We start from the raw sequence: 19243 nt of genomic DNA, 5'->3' as shown, positions 1-19243 counted from the left end.
TATTCAACACATTGCTACTATTGAATAATTTGCTACTATTGAATAATTTGCTATTATTTTCCAGAAAATTCTACGGGGACTTTGATTGTATGTATTAATTGTAAATAGTTTACTGTTGTTGAATATTTGATGAATGCTGAAATGATGCATAAAATTGCTTGGTATTGTTTTAACTTTATTTTTACGTTATAATAATTTTGAAAATCAGGTTTCTAGTAGCAATGCATCTGTGAATCCAGTTTTTATTTCCATGAGAATTATTCTGTAGTTAAATGTCACATTTTTTTTCTGAACATTTCTGGCACAGGAATGAATTCTAGATTGTTCTCAGAGCATAACCTCTCTGCCAACATACATTAGAGTGAAAAGAGTTTTCTTCTTTATTCAAGTGCTTGTAAAACTTGCTACAAGAGAGACCTTTTGCCACACTAGGGTAGTAGGATGTGTTCTGATGTGCATGTTGATAAAAGGAATCAATATGACATATCTACATTAATTGTTTTAAGCAACAGACACTAAGCTCTGACAAAAGCATTCTTTTGCTGGTTTAACTGCATTACACAGGCTTTTGCTGTGTAGCACTATGAATGAGCAAGCATGTTTGTTTATTTGGTTGTTTTTTTCCATGATCTGATTTTCAGTAAAAGTACTGGCTTTAAACTGAAACAACCTCCTGCAGTGTCAAAGATGTTTTTAGTTTCTATGATTTCTATGTGTTCACAGCAAGAATGGGACTAAAAACTCATCAGTGAAGTTAACGCTGACAAATAGGTAGTCACCAGAAAACAATATTGATCCGGGTCAGGACTGAACAGCAATGTAGTGCAGAAGCATTCCAGTTAAAGAGCCCTTACTCAGAGATGTGGAATTTTCAGCATTTGCAGTCTGAATAGAATAGAATAAGAATCGAATCGAATCGAATCTGATGATGTCTGAGGGCTCACAAATAAATTGTTGAGGTTACTATGATAATTACTGAGTGATGTTCAATGGTTTGTACTGTTCAGAAGATCTTTTTTAATGCATGGGGTTTTTTGATCTCAAAAAGCCTGGATTTTCAGCAGCTATAAAACCATATATATATATCCTCCACCCTCAGTAGACCTACCTTGATTTATACTGGACAAAGATCTGATTCAAAGAAACTAAAAGGTCTCTATCCCACTACAAATCTCATAAACCATTCACTGATTGGTGACAGAGTTTTGTTTCTACCTTGTACCCATTTCAGAAGTGCCTGCACTAAACAGTTATTTTTAATAATAAGTATCCATTTAAGGATCGATTAAAATTAGTTAATTCATTGTAAAACTCTCTCAATTCAATTTCTAAATGAAGTGTAATGTTTTCTTTTCCTCAAAATATAATGTATATCCAAGAACAAACAAGTTCCAATGAAAATCATACATTTTTCAGTCTAGTGATTGGCCAAATTTTGAATACTTCCCTGGAAAGAATCAGCTGAGATAATTTCTCTGAATGTTGCATTCTGACGGGCTTCAGAAACTATTTTTCTATAAAATATTACTCGGTGAAAATCTGAAGAGATTATGGACATCTCATCTCCACCTTATTTTCTGAGTCAAGCTTGACAGTGAAGACAATGTTCCTGAACTTAGAGGGTTAGGTGGTTTAAGAACTACTTTTTGTGAGAAGAGGGCATAAAACTGAGTTAGCTGGAGAACATGGAGGAAAAGATGAAATTATGGAGAAGTTATTTATTTATTCATTTATTGCTAATCCCTTGCAGCTCTGTATCAAATCATACAAAAGAGAAAAAAAGTCTTCAAACAAAAATTTCACTTGCATTTTTCTCATGTTTTCTTCAACCATCACTACTATTTCTTAGCTTCATCAATTTATTTTTACTATATTTTACTTTAAGGACTATTGGCTAGTTTTGTAGGGGTTTAAGTGTCAGGCTGCTGGAGATAAAAAGATTTTGACCTCAGTGAAATATAGATATGGGCAAAGGCATTCTTAGTGTGTGACCCATTACTGGTGGAAGTTAAAGGCATTGCACAATATTTTATTTCATCTGAGATGTGCCTTCTAAGGTGTAGCATGTCAAATAAACATCCAGCTTGCAATCTGTTTGTCACTTCGCTGAGAGGCACACCAGTCCTCACAAAATGCTGACTTCTACTAATCTGATTGTACTACATGTACTATATCTGAACTACAGTTACCCAAATTTTTATGTCAGAAATAACATACAGGTAATGCAAATTATTATGATATTTCTTGTTCTTCCACTATATATGTGTGTGTTTGGAAAACAAATAGTCAAATAGTTATATGCATCATTTTTTGTCAGTAACTATGAAACTACATGCTCTAAAATTAAATAACAAGACTGCCAAGACAAAACATATGGTAGACAGAAATTATATAAGTAAAAACCATATTTATACATAGATTTGAGTTAAAAATGGTTTATAGTTTTTAGCAAGCTAGATATAGAACTGCATGCATGGTCAGACTACGTATATTAGTTCACCACACATGTACGAAACATCATGGGGAATAAGGGACTGCAAGCTGGTCTTGTAGCAAAGATCAGAACTGAGCCAATGGTTTGTAGTCTATTTTATGTGAATTCTTTAGAGTGACAAATTGCAATACAAAATTTCAAGTCTCCCTTCTCATTTTCCCTCAAAATTTCTTCCAAGGGAAAAAAGAATTGCAGCAAGCTGTTCATCACAGCTTCACACTCCAGTGTAAAAGGCCTCATTCAAATCCATAGTTTAAGGCACTAACCTCACTCTTCTTCATTGGCCTGGCTTTTGTAAGAAAGGGAATATCTGGTGCTGCTCTTGTGGACGGTATGGCTTTGCTTTGTTTGCTGGAGCTCAGACTGGAGGGACATGAGGAATAAGGACACAATAACAAGAATAGGAATCCTTCAGGATATGCAGCCAACTCCAGTGCATAAAGATCATGCTTATTTATTATTTAGCTTATCACTAGGAAACTATACGAGAAAAGCTTCTTAGAATTTGTCAACACTACGCTACCTTTATTAGACTGATCCTAAGGGAGCAATGCAGTGGAACTGTTGTGGAGGAAATATGTACATAACTAGAAATACAGGTGTTAGCAATATTATGCACTGATATGGAGGTGGATGGAGCAGTTAAAAAAACATTACTGACTTCACTGGTCATGAATGAATGTCTACAAGATTATTCCATGGAAACACTAAAATAAATCATTAGGGCATAAGAACAGGAATTATTTCCTGGAGGGGGGAGAGGCAGGTAAGTCTGCAGAAAGCTCATTAAAAATGTGGATGCTTTAAAACAAGACAGAGAGGAGGAGAAATAGGGAGAAAATACTGGCATAGATTTAAAGACCAGAAATACCAGAAAGGATTTTGTGAAAAAAAATTATGTGTCTTGGACAAACTGCTACTGTCCATTACGTTGGTTTAAATATGGAATCATTACAATGAAATTTATATTAGGATAGGCAAGTATTGCATTGTAAGAGACTAAAAGCACAGAGTATGTTTTTTAGTCATCCATCCCATAGAAATCAAAATAAATCTCAAGAAGGGAAGTGCAGCATGTGAGTGGATCCAATATAATTGACTGGGATACACAGATCTGAAAGAAGAATGAGAAAGGTGAAAGAGCAACGATGGGACACAAGCTATCAGTGCAGGGATGTTCATACAGATTTCCTGAAATCAGTTCTGAAACAGTCACAAACTCTGTGCTGCTGTTAAGCAGCTGCCCAAGGTGCATCTGTTCTTCCCAGGTACACCTGCATTTCTAAATTCAGAGTCTTCTGGGCTGTGAAGTTTGGATGTTGGAATGGTGAAAATCCATTTTTATGGAAGCAAGCCAAGATTCAGCGCACAGCAGCAGTAATTTATTGTAAATCACAAAAAGTTAGGTCTCCTAGACTTATCATAATGATTTGCTGTGACTGCCCTCCACAGAATTAGGTGTAGACTAAGTCTGCACTAGCCAAAGGCATTTTATATTCTTGACACTATGAAGTTATTGCTTGAGGTAAGTAAATCTTGTGTAATATGGTCCAGCCTTCCATATGGACTGCAATAAGATCACAGGGTATCACCAGGGTACTTTCCTTTTGCAGATATTAAAGAACTAATTTGCAATATGAATTTCCATTGTTCTAATAGAAATCTGCCAGGTTTGCTAGAACACGCAGCTTGTACTGGGAAATGCCTCCAAGTGGGAGCTTTCCAATTAAAAGTTTGCTGGATTTCAGCAAATCAGAAAGATGAACCACAGGAAAATCTCACTGAAGCTGTTCTAGTGTTTGCAAATTGATTTCTATACAGATATATGCCTTGACACAGCAAGGGAAGAAAACTGTATGACTTACAAAAACTGAAATAACTACCCTGGTGTTTTGTTGTTTGGTTGTTTTTTTTTGGGGGGGGGGGGTGGGGTGGGTGGGTGGGTTGTATGTTTTGGTTTGGTTTTTTTTGTTTGTTTTGTTTCTTTGTTTCTAATTTAAGCTTTCAATAATGGCCTTACTTGTCTAAAAGAAGTTGCTGTAAAGATTTGTAGCCCTTGAAGCCCTAATTCTGTGAAAGGTTGTGGAAGAAACGCAACAAATAGAATTCTATCTTTTTCACTCACATTCTGATTCCTATTTTCTAATGATTGCACATGACTTCTATCCTCAGGAAACATTATTTCCAAGTTTGAAGATAACAGAATGTGATGCCTTGAATATGGGAGAATTTTTTTTGCTTTTTGGAATATCTCCACTACTTTGTAGAACTCTTTGTCTTAAATGCATCTTGGTCTACAAACTTTTTTTTTTTTTAAATTCTGTGATACTTAATGCAAATTGCTATTAATAAGAATCTCTTTTTATGATTATTTAGGAGTGGAACTTGGAAAGTGAATTACGATTATTGTCAATGGTTTTGTGAAACATTAAAATTATGTCAGATTCCAAGGATATCTAAATGTGTTTTGATGTCAACTCTTCCTTGAGGGTACTACCACATTGATTATTACATGTTTTGGGGGTATAATAGAACAACTAAATTAACAAGGATGCTAAATAATTGCTATTGTTTCCTCCTTATTGCTCATTTCCTGCCACTTGTGTGTCCTCTATTGAGAAAGCGTACACACTTTGCAGAAAATCTAGGCGAAGGACAGATTCTGAAACTTGAGAACAACCACAGTTTTATGTCAGGTTTAGTTAAGTAATTATGTCTTCCATTACTAACCTTAAAGGGATTCTTATAATCTATATATAAGGAAGAAGTTTAAGAATATCTGTTAATTTCTTATCCAGTACTTTTTTAAAACTTAGCTTTTTGTGATTAAAATCATAGAGTTTGCTTCCCCAGCTCATACTTATAAGTTCTATCAATTTATGGTTTGTGGTCTGTTATCCAAGCTTTAAATTCCTACCAACAATGTCAAACTGCTTTTTGGATAAAACCTGAATCCTAACAACTTGCATTTTCTTTGACAGAAATAATGTTTTGTGATAATTTCAACTAAAGTAAATACGATTTCTGTCTTGCATAGTGGTTTCAGATTTTTCCTATGTCATTTTTGTTGCACTGGTCTTCACCTTTTAACTTTTCAACTTTTAAAACTTTCTTAATTAATAATTTCCATAAATTCTAATGATGCTTTTTTTTTCCTGGAATGGTGTTAGCACATACTTATGTATTTATGCCAATGTACCTGTAACAACTAATTGATTAAGTTTTACATTCATTTAACTGATCTTTCCTGAACATTTTCATTTCATAATATGTTAAATCTTTGTATCATAAAAAGCAAACTGCATTCCTTTTTTCCTTGTGTCAGGCTTGAAGGCGGCTTCAAAACTTTGTTTTCCAAAGTTTTGAAGTCAATTCATCATTTCTTGTGTTCTCTCAGTACGCTCCCTCTATAAGACATGAAGAATTCTTCTCTACAAGTGCAGCAAATGGCTCTGGGAAGTTTATGTAATATTAAACTGTGCATAATTTGAACACAGGCATGCAAGGCTTTTCGTAAGGAAAAAAAAAGTGTCACATAGGACATAATTAATTGCTATGGCCTAAGCATCCAAAGTGAAGCCAGTTCATAATCCTGTTCCTACTTCCACCGCTGGTTTCCTGTATGTTCTTCAGCTAGCAAGAAGGGAGTTACTTGTAAACATAAGGGGAAGATATATCTCTAAGTGTTAATCAGATGAAAGGAATTACATGATTCTATTATCAGTTGATTGAGCTCTCAATGTTGACTAGTAGTGTCAGTGGTGTTATTCAAAGTATTTTAGAATAACAGCCTGCAACAATATCTCTTAGACAAGTATTAGTCATATGCAAGCACTATTACTGAAATTTGCTTTTACTTGATATCTCATTAAAAATGAATCAACCTCTTTTGGAGTCTGCTTTGTGTGTTCTTGTGTTGAGTAAAATAGAATATCACTTGTTTAAATAAACCTTCAAATCAGATTCTCGGAAAGTTGCTTTTAGAAAATACATGCAAATTAGCTAAAAACACCGAAATATAAAAATATGGAAACCAGAAGTATAAGTACAGCTTACACATACTGGAATTATCAAGCTTTTGCTCTATGTTCATCTTGAATGATGGGGATAAGACAGCTGAATGGCAGTAATACTACTTCCACTTCTAGAGTATCTGTTTAAATCTAGTCCAAACCACTCCTGATCAAAACTCACCATGCTTAGTGCTTAGGATCTTGAGCTGACTTGTTTCAAGCAAATTGAAATAGATATTCAAAAAGTCAAACCTGATCTTTGAATAAGGAGACCCTCAAAAAAAAGGTGAAGTCTGGGCTTACTAAACATATTTAGTGAAGCTCATTGAAATATACTGTTCAGCTATCTGTCTCTTTTTCATTTTTTACTTCTTTAAGTAACATAAAAGACACATTAGTCTTTCTAATACTCAGCCTATTTCAATATTCCTGTTCCCTTCTCCTAGGGACAGTCAGGGTGGGAGGACAAAGTGTCAAATATTGTATTTCTGCTGTCCATGTTGTAATTTCCTTATTAAAATATGGTATTTGTTTCCTATAAACACCTTCTCTATATCAATGTTCAATATCAAATTTACAGATGAAAATAAAAATATCACATTAGACCCAGGGAGGGCTATATTCTGTTTTGCACTCAGTAACATACGAGTCATTATGAGAATTATGTACATATGAAAGAAAAGAAGGCCAGAAGGCATTTTTTTCCTTATTCACAGAGGTATCTGTGATGTTATACATGGGACAGATAAGGAGTTGAATTGGTTAGAAGATACAATAATTTTTTTTAATTATGTAATTTAAGTAAAATAATATTTTTATTTTGTACATTTGTACAAAATAGCACTGAACTCCTATGTAAGTCATAGTTATATATGAATAGCTCTGAACCTCTTTGAAAATCTCTTTGAAACTGAAAACGTCTCTGAAACTTTGCATGGTGGATCTCAGATCTAAAATTCTACCTTTCTTGCATGACTAGAAGTCTGGACATCAAAGGTGAGAGGAACTGCTATCCTCATTTTATATTGCTGCTATAAAGGACCAGAAATGACTATCTGATAGTAGAATCATAAGAAGAAAACTGTCAATGACACCACAGGTTGAAAAAGAGCAGGCTACAAGAAAATGCATTCATTATTTTAGCTTAGATAGCCCCGCGTCATAATTGTCATAAATTTCTTTAATAACAAATGTCAGACAAAAAGTATTAAAGTTGTACACAAAGAACTGTTCACTATTCAGAAGTGCAATTTGCAGAATCTCTTAACTTCATCAAAGCAAAATCTATTTCCACAGGAGCAAAGGTACTTCTCAATGAAGGTCAAACTTCAACTTTCTGTTTCTAATTGTTTTGGCACTAGACCTATTTACAAACCTAAATAGAAAAAAACCAAAATCCAGCAACACGTAATTGCAGGATTTCTTCTTTTATAACCGAAAAAGAACTGTAGGAAAGAAATACAGAAGCTCAGCTCACTGTCAGTAAACACTAACTCCAGAAGAAAATCTTGATTTAGCCCTCTGAGTCTATCGTCAGAGGTCTGTGAATGAAAAATATGAAAAACTCTATATTTAAATGATGCAGCAATACTCGGTATATTTTACTTATTTTGTTGGCATATACTAAACACTTTTTCCTGACCCAAAAGGTGGTGTACTGCCAAAAGCCTACTGCTGTAGGTAATGGAACTGAAGTTCTAGTCAAAAATGACTCAACCCCACCCATCTTTAGTTCCAGGTATGAAATATCTTTGTTGTACACACACTTTTACCTTTTTTCAACAAGGACAGAAGTCAGTATGATCATGTTAAAGAGGCACTAGACTGAAAAACTGTTTCCAATGTATACAGATGCACTATAACATATCAAAAAAACCAAGTGCAAGATCCTGCACCTGGGTCAGAGCAATCCCTGGAGTACTGCGTCCAGCTCTGGGGTCCTCAGTACAAGACAGACATGGATCTGTTTGAGTGGGTCCAAAGGAGGGCCACGAAAATGATCCAAGGGCTAGAACACCTCTCCTATGAAGAAAGACTGAGAGTTGGTGTTGTTCAGCCTGGAGAAGCGAAGACTCTGAAGAGACCTTACTGCAGCCTTTCAGTGTATAAAGGAGGCTTATTAGAAAGACAAAGAGAGTTTTTACCAAGGCCTGTAGTAACTGGACAAGGGGCAATGGCTTTAAACTAAAAGATGGTAGCTTTAGATTGGATAAAAGGAAGCAATTTTTGCGATGAGGGTGGTGAGACACTGGAACAGGTTGCCCAGAGAAGCTGCAGAGGCCCCATCATTGGAAGTGTTCAAGGCCAGGTTGGATGGGGTTTTGAGCAACCTGGTCTAGTGAAAGATGTCCCTACCCATCGTGGGGGGTTGGACTAGATGATCTTTAGAAGTCCCTTCCAACCTAAACCATTCTACAATTCTAAGATTCTATGACATCATGCTTTTCAAGACTTTTCCCCAAGCTTTTGAAATTCTGTATCTGGATTTGTGTCTGCTGATTTTGGACAAGGTATGATGGGACTCACACATTTACCACCAGATAGTGGCTGCTCAGCATGCTCCTACAAGCATCCTCTCAACTTTTTTGGCAAATTGTGTTTATCTAAACCTGGATACTTTGACGGCCATTTTGCATTACTTGCACTTTTGATTTTGAAAGATATCTGTAATAATTATACAGATATTACTCAATTTACTTATCTTCTATGAATTGTTTGGCCAATATACAAACCACTCTTGTCCTTGCATTTACTGTTATTTAGGAGTATCATGTCTGAACAGATTGACTTATATCAGTAGAACTCACTTTGTCACAACATTTCTGAATATGGATGGGTAACATAGAAAGATGGCAGAGCTCTTCACTGAAAAGTTTTAAGATAAATCTGTGGATGTTATGAAACCGGTTGTCTAATTCTTTGAAACTTTAAAAATTAATAGAACCTTCAGTTTAGTAAAAGTGAATATTTGCTCAATTCACATACAATATCAAATTAAAATGCAAATGGCATAGATCTTACAAGTATTATAACATAGGCTATACAGACATCAGGGGAGCAAAAAGCAGTGTAACTAGGTTTGACAGTACATATGTTATCAAAGCAGAATAAGCAGAAAATCATGTAAATTGACACAGGAGATGAATAGTAGATGTAAGCATAACATGTTTCTCAAACTATAGAAATATATAGAATCAATAAAATGTGATAAAAATATTAGTGTCAGAAAACACCATATTAAAAATAACTATGTTCTTTTCCTTACAGCCAGTGCAGACAGTATCTCTGTTGTCTCTTGAATAACAGGAGTGAAATATGTAATGAGAGATTCCCAAAGTCTTTAAAATGAGATTATTTTTCATATAACAGCCACAAAAATGCCATGTGGAAAAATTCCACATCCCCAAGTGTCAGTGAAGTATTCTTGCTGACTCAGTCAGAGGTTTTAGAGCAGCTATCTATCAGTCATTCTGTCCTGAGGTTTTCTGCTGTCATGTACAAGCAATATATGTGAAGATTTTCATGAGAAAGTAAATAGCAACAACAAATTTTCCTTGGAGACTTTATGAAGTCTCTGGGTCTGTTTCTTTTTATGGCACTTCCTGAGAAGAGGGAGAAAAAAGCGGATGCAATTTCTTTTTTTCTAAAAGTCCATTGACTGCTGTTTCAGTTCCACAGGTCAGTGAAAGAAGGGGATATGCTCATGACCCCATCTCATTACTTTATCTGAAACACTGAGTGGAGACAGTCATTTGTAACCCAGGGGTCTGACTCCAGCAGAGGTCTGATTGCCTAAACTGCTTCTTAAACAGACATGAGGGCGCTGATCTCTTCACAGGATGTGGCCAGTGGAACCATCTGTTCTGGGACCAGCCATCCTCTTCAGCAGCAGAATATAAAGAGGGTTCATGTATCTTTGGACCACCCATGCTCACATATGATTTCCTTGTTTCGAATGGAATTTAGTCTTTGTTTTTTAATTCAGCAGAAGTCCAGAGTTTGAAGCGTAGCTCAGTCTCATTCCTACACCTGATTTTTTTTTTTTTTTTAATGATTTTTAATATTATTTGAGATTAATACTTGGATGGGACATGAAATTCCACATTTACAGAGTGGGCAACAAGTTCAGAGTTTCCTCTTCCATTTTCTTTCTTTTTTAATACCTACCATTTTTTGACCCTGCTTTTTCTCATGGCCATACCAAATTTTGGCCAGAGGAGAAATATCATTCTTTTTATCTATTATGCCACACTTAAGGTGTGCTAGAAGTCTTCTGGATGTTTGAGGCAAGTAAAAACCATTTCAGGACTGTTAATTAACACTTTCAATTAGGGCCATAGATCAAAGTTTGATGCGTATCCTAGGGAAAGATCATCTCCTTTTCCATTCTTTGGGTATACAACATAGAAGCTGAATAAAATCTGCTGTGATGTAATGTAATTAAATCTTTATAATTTTAAACAGGGACATTACTTTACCTATGTTTTGGATTAGCTCATTTCACCACCATAAATCAAATGTAAAGCAGCCAAATAGTATCTCTAGCAACTGTTTAATTAGCCTTTCACTCACTTTCTATTTCCTTGCTTTCTTTCCTTTTCAGTCTTCCAGTAGAAGTGATTAAAAGCACAAAAAGAAGCCAAGAATCTGTTTTCCACTGTAAGACAATAAAAATTTGGAACTTCCTACACGTGAATTTGAAATTTTATAGTCAATCCTCTGAAGATTTTACTTTTCACTTGTTCATAATTTAAAAGTGTGGTGGCAGATATCAGAGATTTTGATATACATACATGTAGGAAGTCTCAGAAAATACGGTCAACCACGCATTAATGCTGGCATTGTGTCACCTCTTCACTCTGTACAGTGGGTGATCCTCATCAAGTTGACTTTTTGAGTAAAAGAATGATTTTCTCCTGAGGAAATGCATACAGGAATAATTTATAAAATTCCTTAACTCTTCTATACCATACGAAAACTATTACAAAATACTCTTTTTGTTGTTTTGATTTGGTTTTTTTTTTTTTTGGAAAACACAATATGGGAGAAAAGTAGCATTTGTGAGCTCACCCTCTCTCTCCTTGCACACTGCTGTCACATATGATAGCCTAGCAAATTGTCCAAATACAGATTTTGGTCTGATTGTGAAGTAAATTGTCTCTATTTGATCAATTCATCAAAATAACATGGGGTTTTTTTGGCTTGCTATTATTCAGTCCTTGGCTACCATTCTTTGCTTGTTAAAACTCATGTCTAAATTCCTCTTAAAATTGCTACTGTTGCCTCCAAAAAAGAAAGCAGGTTGTAAATACTGATTTTTCTAGTGATGTGAAACCTGTGAAACAAAATCTGTCTCTTTTATTAAGGATTCTTTTTTTTAACTTATTCCATATGTCCTAGTCCTTGACCTTGGTCATCAAATAAGTATCATAAAGGCAGTCTTCCCAAATTCCAGATATTCCTTAAATACTGACTCCTACTACACTACTATATGGCATAGGTTTTCTTGCTAATGGCAGAACAAGCATCAATAAAACACTCTTTCAGAGACTGTATGTTCTTGAACATGAAGATGGTAAAATAGATCATTGCTGCTTTTATTTTTTGTATTTATTTAGCTAGCAGTGTATTATCTGATATCAGACCCATATAATCTGCTCTTACACACACACTAGTAAAAAACAGTGCTGTTTCAAATGAAAACAAGACCCTTCCCTTATTTGATATTTTTCATTTTATCTAGGATAATCTGAGAAAACTAGTTAAGGCATACATTAGATAATTAAATAATAAAAGACTTATAATGATCTTTTAATTTCTTTGAAATATTTCTTTCTTCCTTTAAATAGGACAGTATGCTAAAACTGTAATAAATGTACTTTCTATAAAAGATGGTGTCTTCTGGAGATTCTTTGACAGTCATGAAAAAATCTGCCAAAGTTCACACAACTATCATCTCATTTTAAGCAAATATATAACAGGTAAGATAAATTATTTCCTGGTCTGATTGATGAACATAAACAAACACCCATAACAAAAGGTCATTGGAAAGGAAAGCAAATTCAAGAAAATAGATTTGATAGGGAACATCTTCTGGAAAAAAAAAAAAGAAGCTTTTTGCTTAAATAATATGTGTTAGTTTTTTCTTCACCTTGCTATATTTTTCACCTTTATTCCACCTTATTTTGATGGAGTGGAGGGACAGTAAAAGAAAATGTTTTGCTACTAACCTAATGAAATAATTTTTTTTATTATTTTGTTATTTTGTAGTGCTTATCTTAAAATGAAAACAATTTTTGAAAGTGAGTTTCTTTTTCATGAAAATATCCGCTTTATCATCATATTGTTAGCTCATTTATTTTCTTGATAAAACATTTTTTATTAGTTCAACTAATCTCCAGATTTGAAGGAAATATGGACCGTATTCAGCATTCATGTATAGTTATCAAAGCACAACTTATATGAGTCAAAGAGAATAACACAATTTATGGAAGTGTTCCAATTTATTAGTGCTAGATTTAGAGATAAGACTTCTTTCTTTTGGAAGTATTGAGACCTGCCCAGTGTAGAACTGAGTGACTCCAGTTCCATATAAGAGACTGGAATAATTTACTGGGGTTGTCCTACGTAAATGTCAGAGGCATTCATTCTATGGATAACCATCAAACTAAGTACATCAAGAAGGCACTCACGTGTGTTCCTTCAGGCGTTACACGGAGGTGAAGACTTCAACGTATAAGGAGCAAGTTCAGCCAACTCAAAGGCTGAATCTCCCTCTAATTCAACCAAGACAGAGCTTCTATAATAGCATATAACTTCTTATCAGATGATATAAAAGAAACAAATTGCTTTATCTTGAAAAGAGCACTTCAAAATTATGTTGCCAAACTATCATATTAAAACAGATGTTTATGGCAAGCTTGTAGTACATTACATCCACAATTCTCTATCATGTGAACATTGAGGTTACAAAATCAATAACCCAGAATTTAAGGAAGGCCAAGTTCTTGGTTGCCTCTGTAGATTTAATACATTCTTTTCTGTGTACACCATGAAACATCCTATGTTCTCCAAAGAGACACATCTCATTTGGCAAACAAACAGTTTTCAATTATTTGCTTTCATCAGTGTAATAGCCTAAGGTCTTATTTACCACCCACCATTTAAAACATACACTGTGTTTAAAATCTATATATTAATCTCCTCTTTTACTTCTTTTCAGCACTGTCATGCTGAAAACAGAATTCTGCCTGACTTCTACTGTAAAAATAAATTGTACAAATCTCATCCAGCATGTCTTATGTTGACTGCTCAGAAAATTTTGAATGTCGGACTTTATTAAGGAAAAAAAAAGGTACCAACTAATGATATGTTACCTACATAAGTAATTAATAAAGTTCAGATTACTAGCTTCATCACACAGCAGTCTTTATTATTTCAATTAAAAGACTAACTAGCAGCAGTATATGTGGATGATTCTAATTAAGTTTTAGAGAGAAATGTATTTATTTTGCCCCTCAGACCAATTTATTTGTAGTGGAATACAGATCTTCAAGATTGCTGGCCACGTATATATATGAGAGTATTAAGGACTTTTGCTTTTGTGCTTTAGGCTACCCTACGTCTCTTTCTTCTGATTCCTTGCCTTTTTTCCACTGGTTAAGCTTCAGTAAATACATAAAAAACTGAAAAGAGTGTATTATAATAAGAAGTACTATAAAACTTTAATTATAGCTACCATGTCACTCATAATATGTCAGCAGACCCTGTGAAAAGTCAGTTCATGTCCATGTATGTCTTAATCAAATACCATGCACCAGCTTCTTCTCTGCTTACTATTTTGAGTACGAACTATATTGTACTATGCCTGTTGGGGGTTTCGGTTTGTTGCCTTTTAACTTCCATCTTGGACTGGGATCCCAAGGGATGGGAGCAGATGGCTAACAGTGCAGAGCAATCAAATTTTATTAGCCTGGAGGATATCTAATTCAAACAGAAGTACCCTGTCACAATGAGCTAGGAGCTAAAAATCCCAACAGACCTTTCTCCCAGATGAACTTATATCTAAGCAGTGGGACTTAAGAGGCCTGAAGTCAGTATGGAAATTCACCTGAAAGTGGGTTGGTAGAAGAAACTTTAGGAAGCAGAAATATGCAAAGTAAGCCCTCTTTTATATGGAATTAACATAGGAAAGTGCACATGGCACTACCTGCATGGATGCAGGAGAATCAGAAGAGCTCTGAAAAGCCTGATAAAATCCTGAGAGGTTTTTATCCCCAGGGAGATATCAATAAACTTTGTTTTCTGCCTGTTAATAGACTGATGGTCTTGAAAGTCATCTGTGATTCTTATATCTCCACTGTTATAAGAAAACAAGAGGGAAGGAAACATGAAGGAAGAGGAAGGATTCCAGAGTTTCAATATGAAAGTATGAAAAAAATTAGAAAAATTGGAAAAATAGACACTTATTTCAGGACTAGGATATGGGGTGTGGGGGTCCTAAGGCTTCTATTGAAAGGCTTTGCTTCCTTATATGTGTTCCCAGAAGCCCAGAATTGGAGAAACTGCCCACATCCAGCACCTGTGTAAGAGTTTAGCAAGTTTGTGCAAGCTGGTGGCAACTCTTGTTTTCTTGGTGGTAGCTGTTGTTCTTGCCCTATATCCCATGCTTTCTTTTTCTGAGATTAAGTGTTTTATTGTGGTTACAGAGGAAAGAAAAAAAAATGCATTCTGAAGATAAAGCCCCAGAACATCAGCTACTTTTTAAGGGAATCATGACAGTACTTTCACACTGTTAATGACTGGAAACCAAAGAGGGCTCTTTTCAGCTAGACGATCCTCCAAACCTGAATATCCTGCCAACACGAGCATCAGAAAGCACCATTGGCACACAGGATTGTCACATAGGATTGTACAGATACTGTTATTAAATTGCATTTCTCTGTAGTAATATCGTAAGCATATTTAGAACCGGCAGAATGATGAGACATCAAAGTAGCCCATCAAACTTTCACAGATCTCATTGACACATGGGGAGGATCTCACAGGATATTGTATAGCTCCTCTGAGAGTAGAAATCAACCCACCTGATGAAGGAATAAGTTAATTTCCACTAAAAATGCACAATGCCTTTTGATTGACAAAGTTATGTAAGCTAATGCTAATTACCGGGATCAAGGCAAGGAAAATCTCTTACTGGGATTCTTTGTCAGATGGCTGAGGAAACACTGACAGCATTGTCCACAGGGTGCATCCTTGAAACAGAGGTGCAAGACATCCAAAAATCTCCTCATAATGCTTTTCTCAACTATTTTGACTGCACATATGCAGGAATATTTTTGTGACTGTTAAACAAAGGTTGTCAAAATATTCTGATTTTTCTGGGACTAGCATCAAAGTCTTTTACCCAAATATAAGCTTATCCTGTACTGTGTTTCAGAGGAACGCTTCACTGTAAAACTAATTGATGAAAAGTGTTATAGTCACAATCTTGTAGAAGAAGGGACATTCGTCAAACCAAGGAGACTGCACAGGTAACTGAACTCCTAGCCAAATGGCTAGCATATTATAATGTTGTCTTTTTAAGTGAGGTTACTAGTGAAGTGGTCTTTCTACAAATTAAAACAGCCCAACTGAATCTAGTTTTAGTAAGACAGGTTTCCAATAAGATTACAGGAAGAAAGCAGCACAGATAGCACAACTGTTGGTAGATCTGGTGTCTTTGCTGAGATTCCCTTGACTGTTAGCAGATTTCAGACACTGAAAGCTGCTGAAATGCGAGACAACCTGGTGAAGTGAGCAGAGCTGCTATTCAGCTCATACTTCCCTGATATCTTTCAATTGCTGGGGATAGATGTTCCTCACCAGAATTCATTCTTTTTATTTATAACCGAGGGCCCTGGCTGATTGGTAAAAATGGGGAAGCTGAGTGAAACAGTGTTTAGTCCTTCAAAGCCTGGTAAAAGAATTGCAGGAGGCCACTGGGCTGTAAGAGATGATACTTCAGTCTAATCCAAGTTAAATCTTACTATGCATTAAAAAAACTTCACTGAAGCTGTAATTTCTGCCTGACCCCATTGTGTTTCATTGCATTACCTTAAATTCATCCATGCTAGAATGTGAAAGTCCAAATATTGACATGAGAGTAAACCTGCAAAAATTTCTGAAGAAGGCAGAGATGAGTGTCATATTTCATTGAACCATGTTAAAAGATGAAGGAGAAATGTTAGCAGTGATTTAAATATGCCTGGTAATGACAGTTCAGTGAAACACAGTATCACTTACTGAGGAACAATATTTCATGATTTAGAACTCCAATATTTTTGTATGTAAGTATGCTAACACATTAGATGTATTAAATTTCTTTGATGAGGAGCGGATTGTATCTTTGTTTACACTTAATTTGTACAGTGATTTCATAGGGAATGTGAACCAATGAGTATTAATTAATTCTACTTAATAACTGACCCAGCTGCTGTGAAGGTAGGAAAAAAATCTGTTTAGTTCCATAGGCCATAAATCTGGCTGCACATTAGTAGCTAGTATTTCATACCCATTTCCAAGCTGGTTATCAAAATAATTGTTAAGGAACAATATATTATAGAAAAGACTGTAACAGCTGTAATAACACATTATTATTGCTGTTAATTACTGATAATACCATACTAAGGTAATATGGAAATATGCAATATTAATTGGTTTAAAATATAAAATTATTGTTACATTGTTATTTCTTTTGCATTTAAGAGATTTTGACATGGAGCAGGAAATCATTGTGCTAGGTGCTATAAATATAAATTTAAAATGTCTCTTTTTATGGGAAAGCTGAAAGAATGGTGGAAGATCTTTTAGTTCATTGCAAAATAAGAAGAAATTAAGTCTTAAAGTAATACAAAATCAACTTTTAAAGATATAATAGGAAGGCATGAAAGGAGAAAACCTTAAACAAGAGAGAACAAGGGAAAAAGTATATTATGAGACTACCTAATAAATAGAGACTCTGTTCAGATTACTGGTTTTAACGAAAGAGAAAGGGAGAGGAATCCTCAGTAGAGATTTAGGGCCAGATTCTGCAGCCTTTGCTCCTGAAGAAGAGTGAAATAGAAAAGGCATGAAAAAGGCAGAGAAAGAAGAGAGGATATAACTGATTGTTAAAGGTAACACAAAGATAAAGGGGCAATAGGCTACCAGGGAGTCTATGGGTCACAGTGCAGAACCAAAGGTTATCCTAATTGTGGGAGCCTTTGGGCAGAAATTACAGAAATGACAATTCTAAGTACGACTGAATTTCTTAACAATATCCAGGAATAAAGCAAACAGCTAAGATGTTCTGAAAAGAAGAAGAATGGAAGACTCGTCAGCTCTATAATTCTGGAAATGTGAAGACAAGTACAGAAGATTTAAACAGTTCTTCATCCAGTAACTGCAAGTAATGCATGAAAGTAAAGGAGAAAGTAGTCAGAAGTAAGCTTTAATCCTGACAATAGCTGGCTTTGAAGCCCTTGATGTTTTTTAAACAGCTTTCAGTTAGCTCAGGCAGAGGAGGCTAACCATGAAACTCCCTTTACAGAAATGTGAAGTGTGGCACCCAATGTAAAAATATGAAGAACATGTTTAAAAAGTACATACTACAGAAAATGAAAAAGACAGAAAGCCCTTCAAGGTTTGGACGTAAGTGATCTATTGTGAGATAATGAATAAAACAAATCCTGCAAATTATCAAGAAATTGAGACTTAACTTTTCACAAACAATAGAATTTGGCAAGCAAAGGCACAGCATATTGGAGTGTGCTAAGGATGGGCAGTGCTTAGATTGTCTTGCCAGAGTGAAGAGTCTAAAACATATTAAAAGAAGATGCCTTGAAAAGAAAGGTATGTCAGGACCTGTCCTGCAGTACACAAAACCAACACAATGTACTACACATATTAACACCGAATAAAAGAGTGAAGAGAAAATCTGGTGTTTGGAAAAAAGATGCAAGAATTATACTGCACTGCATCACTTTGTAGACACCAGTAGTAACAGATTGCAGTATCACCACTGGTTCTGAAGATTCTTCATAAACCTCATTGAAACTCATGAAAATTCATCACAGATGGATATTAACTGATTCTCAGTCTGAAAGTAAAAAACCCCACCCTTTTATTTCTGTTTCTACTTCACAAAGTCATAGAATTACAGAATGTTTGAGGTTGGGAGGGACCTCTGGAGATCATCTGACCTAACCCTGCCTGCTCAAAGAGGGCCACCTAGAGACAGTTGTTCAGGACTATGTCCAAAGAGCTTTTGAACATCTCCAATGATGGAGACTCCACAACCACCCTGGGCAACCTGTTCTAGTGTTCAGTCACCCTCACAGTAAAAAGGTGTTTCCTGATGTTCAGAAGAAACCTGCTCTGTTTCATTTTGTACCCATTGCCTCTGGTCCTGTCACCGGGCACCACTGAAAAGAGCCTGGCTCCATCCTCTTTGTGCCCTCCCTTCAGGTATTTGTAAACATCGATAATATCCCCCACTGAGCCTTCTCTTCTCCAGGCTGAAGAGTCCCAGCTCTCTCAGCCTTTCCTCATAGGAGAGACGCTCCAGTCCCTTCATCATTTTTGTAGCCCTTCATTGGACTGTCTCCAGTAAGTCCATGTCTCTCTTGTTCTGAGGAGCCCCAAACTGGACATGCTACTCCAGCTGTGGCCTCATCAATGCTGAGTAAAGGGGAAGGATCACCTTCCTCCACATGCT

The sequence above is a fragment of the Haliaeetus albicilla genome, chromosome 6, assembly GCF_947461875.1.
Source record: "Haliaeetus albicilla chromosome 6, bHalAlb1.1, whole genome shotgun sequence".
Classification (NCBI taxonomy): Eukaryota; Metazoa; Chordata; class Aves; order Accipitriformes; family Accipitridae; genus Haliaeetus; species Haliaeetus albicilla.
The sequence above is the reverse complement of the archived record's forward strand: the minus strand, read 5'-3'. Positions refer to the sequence as shown.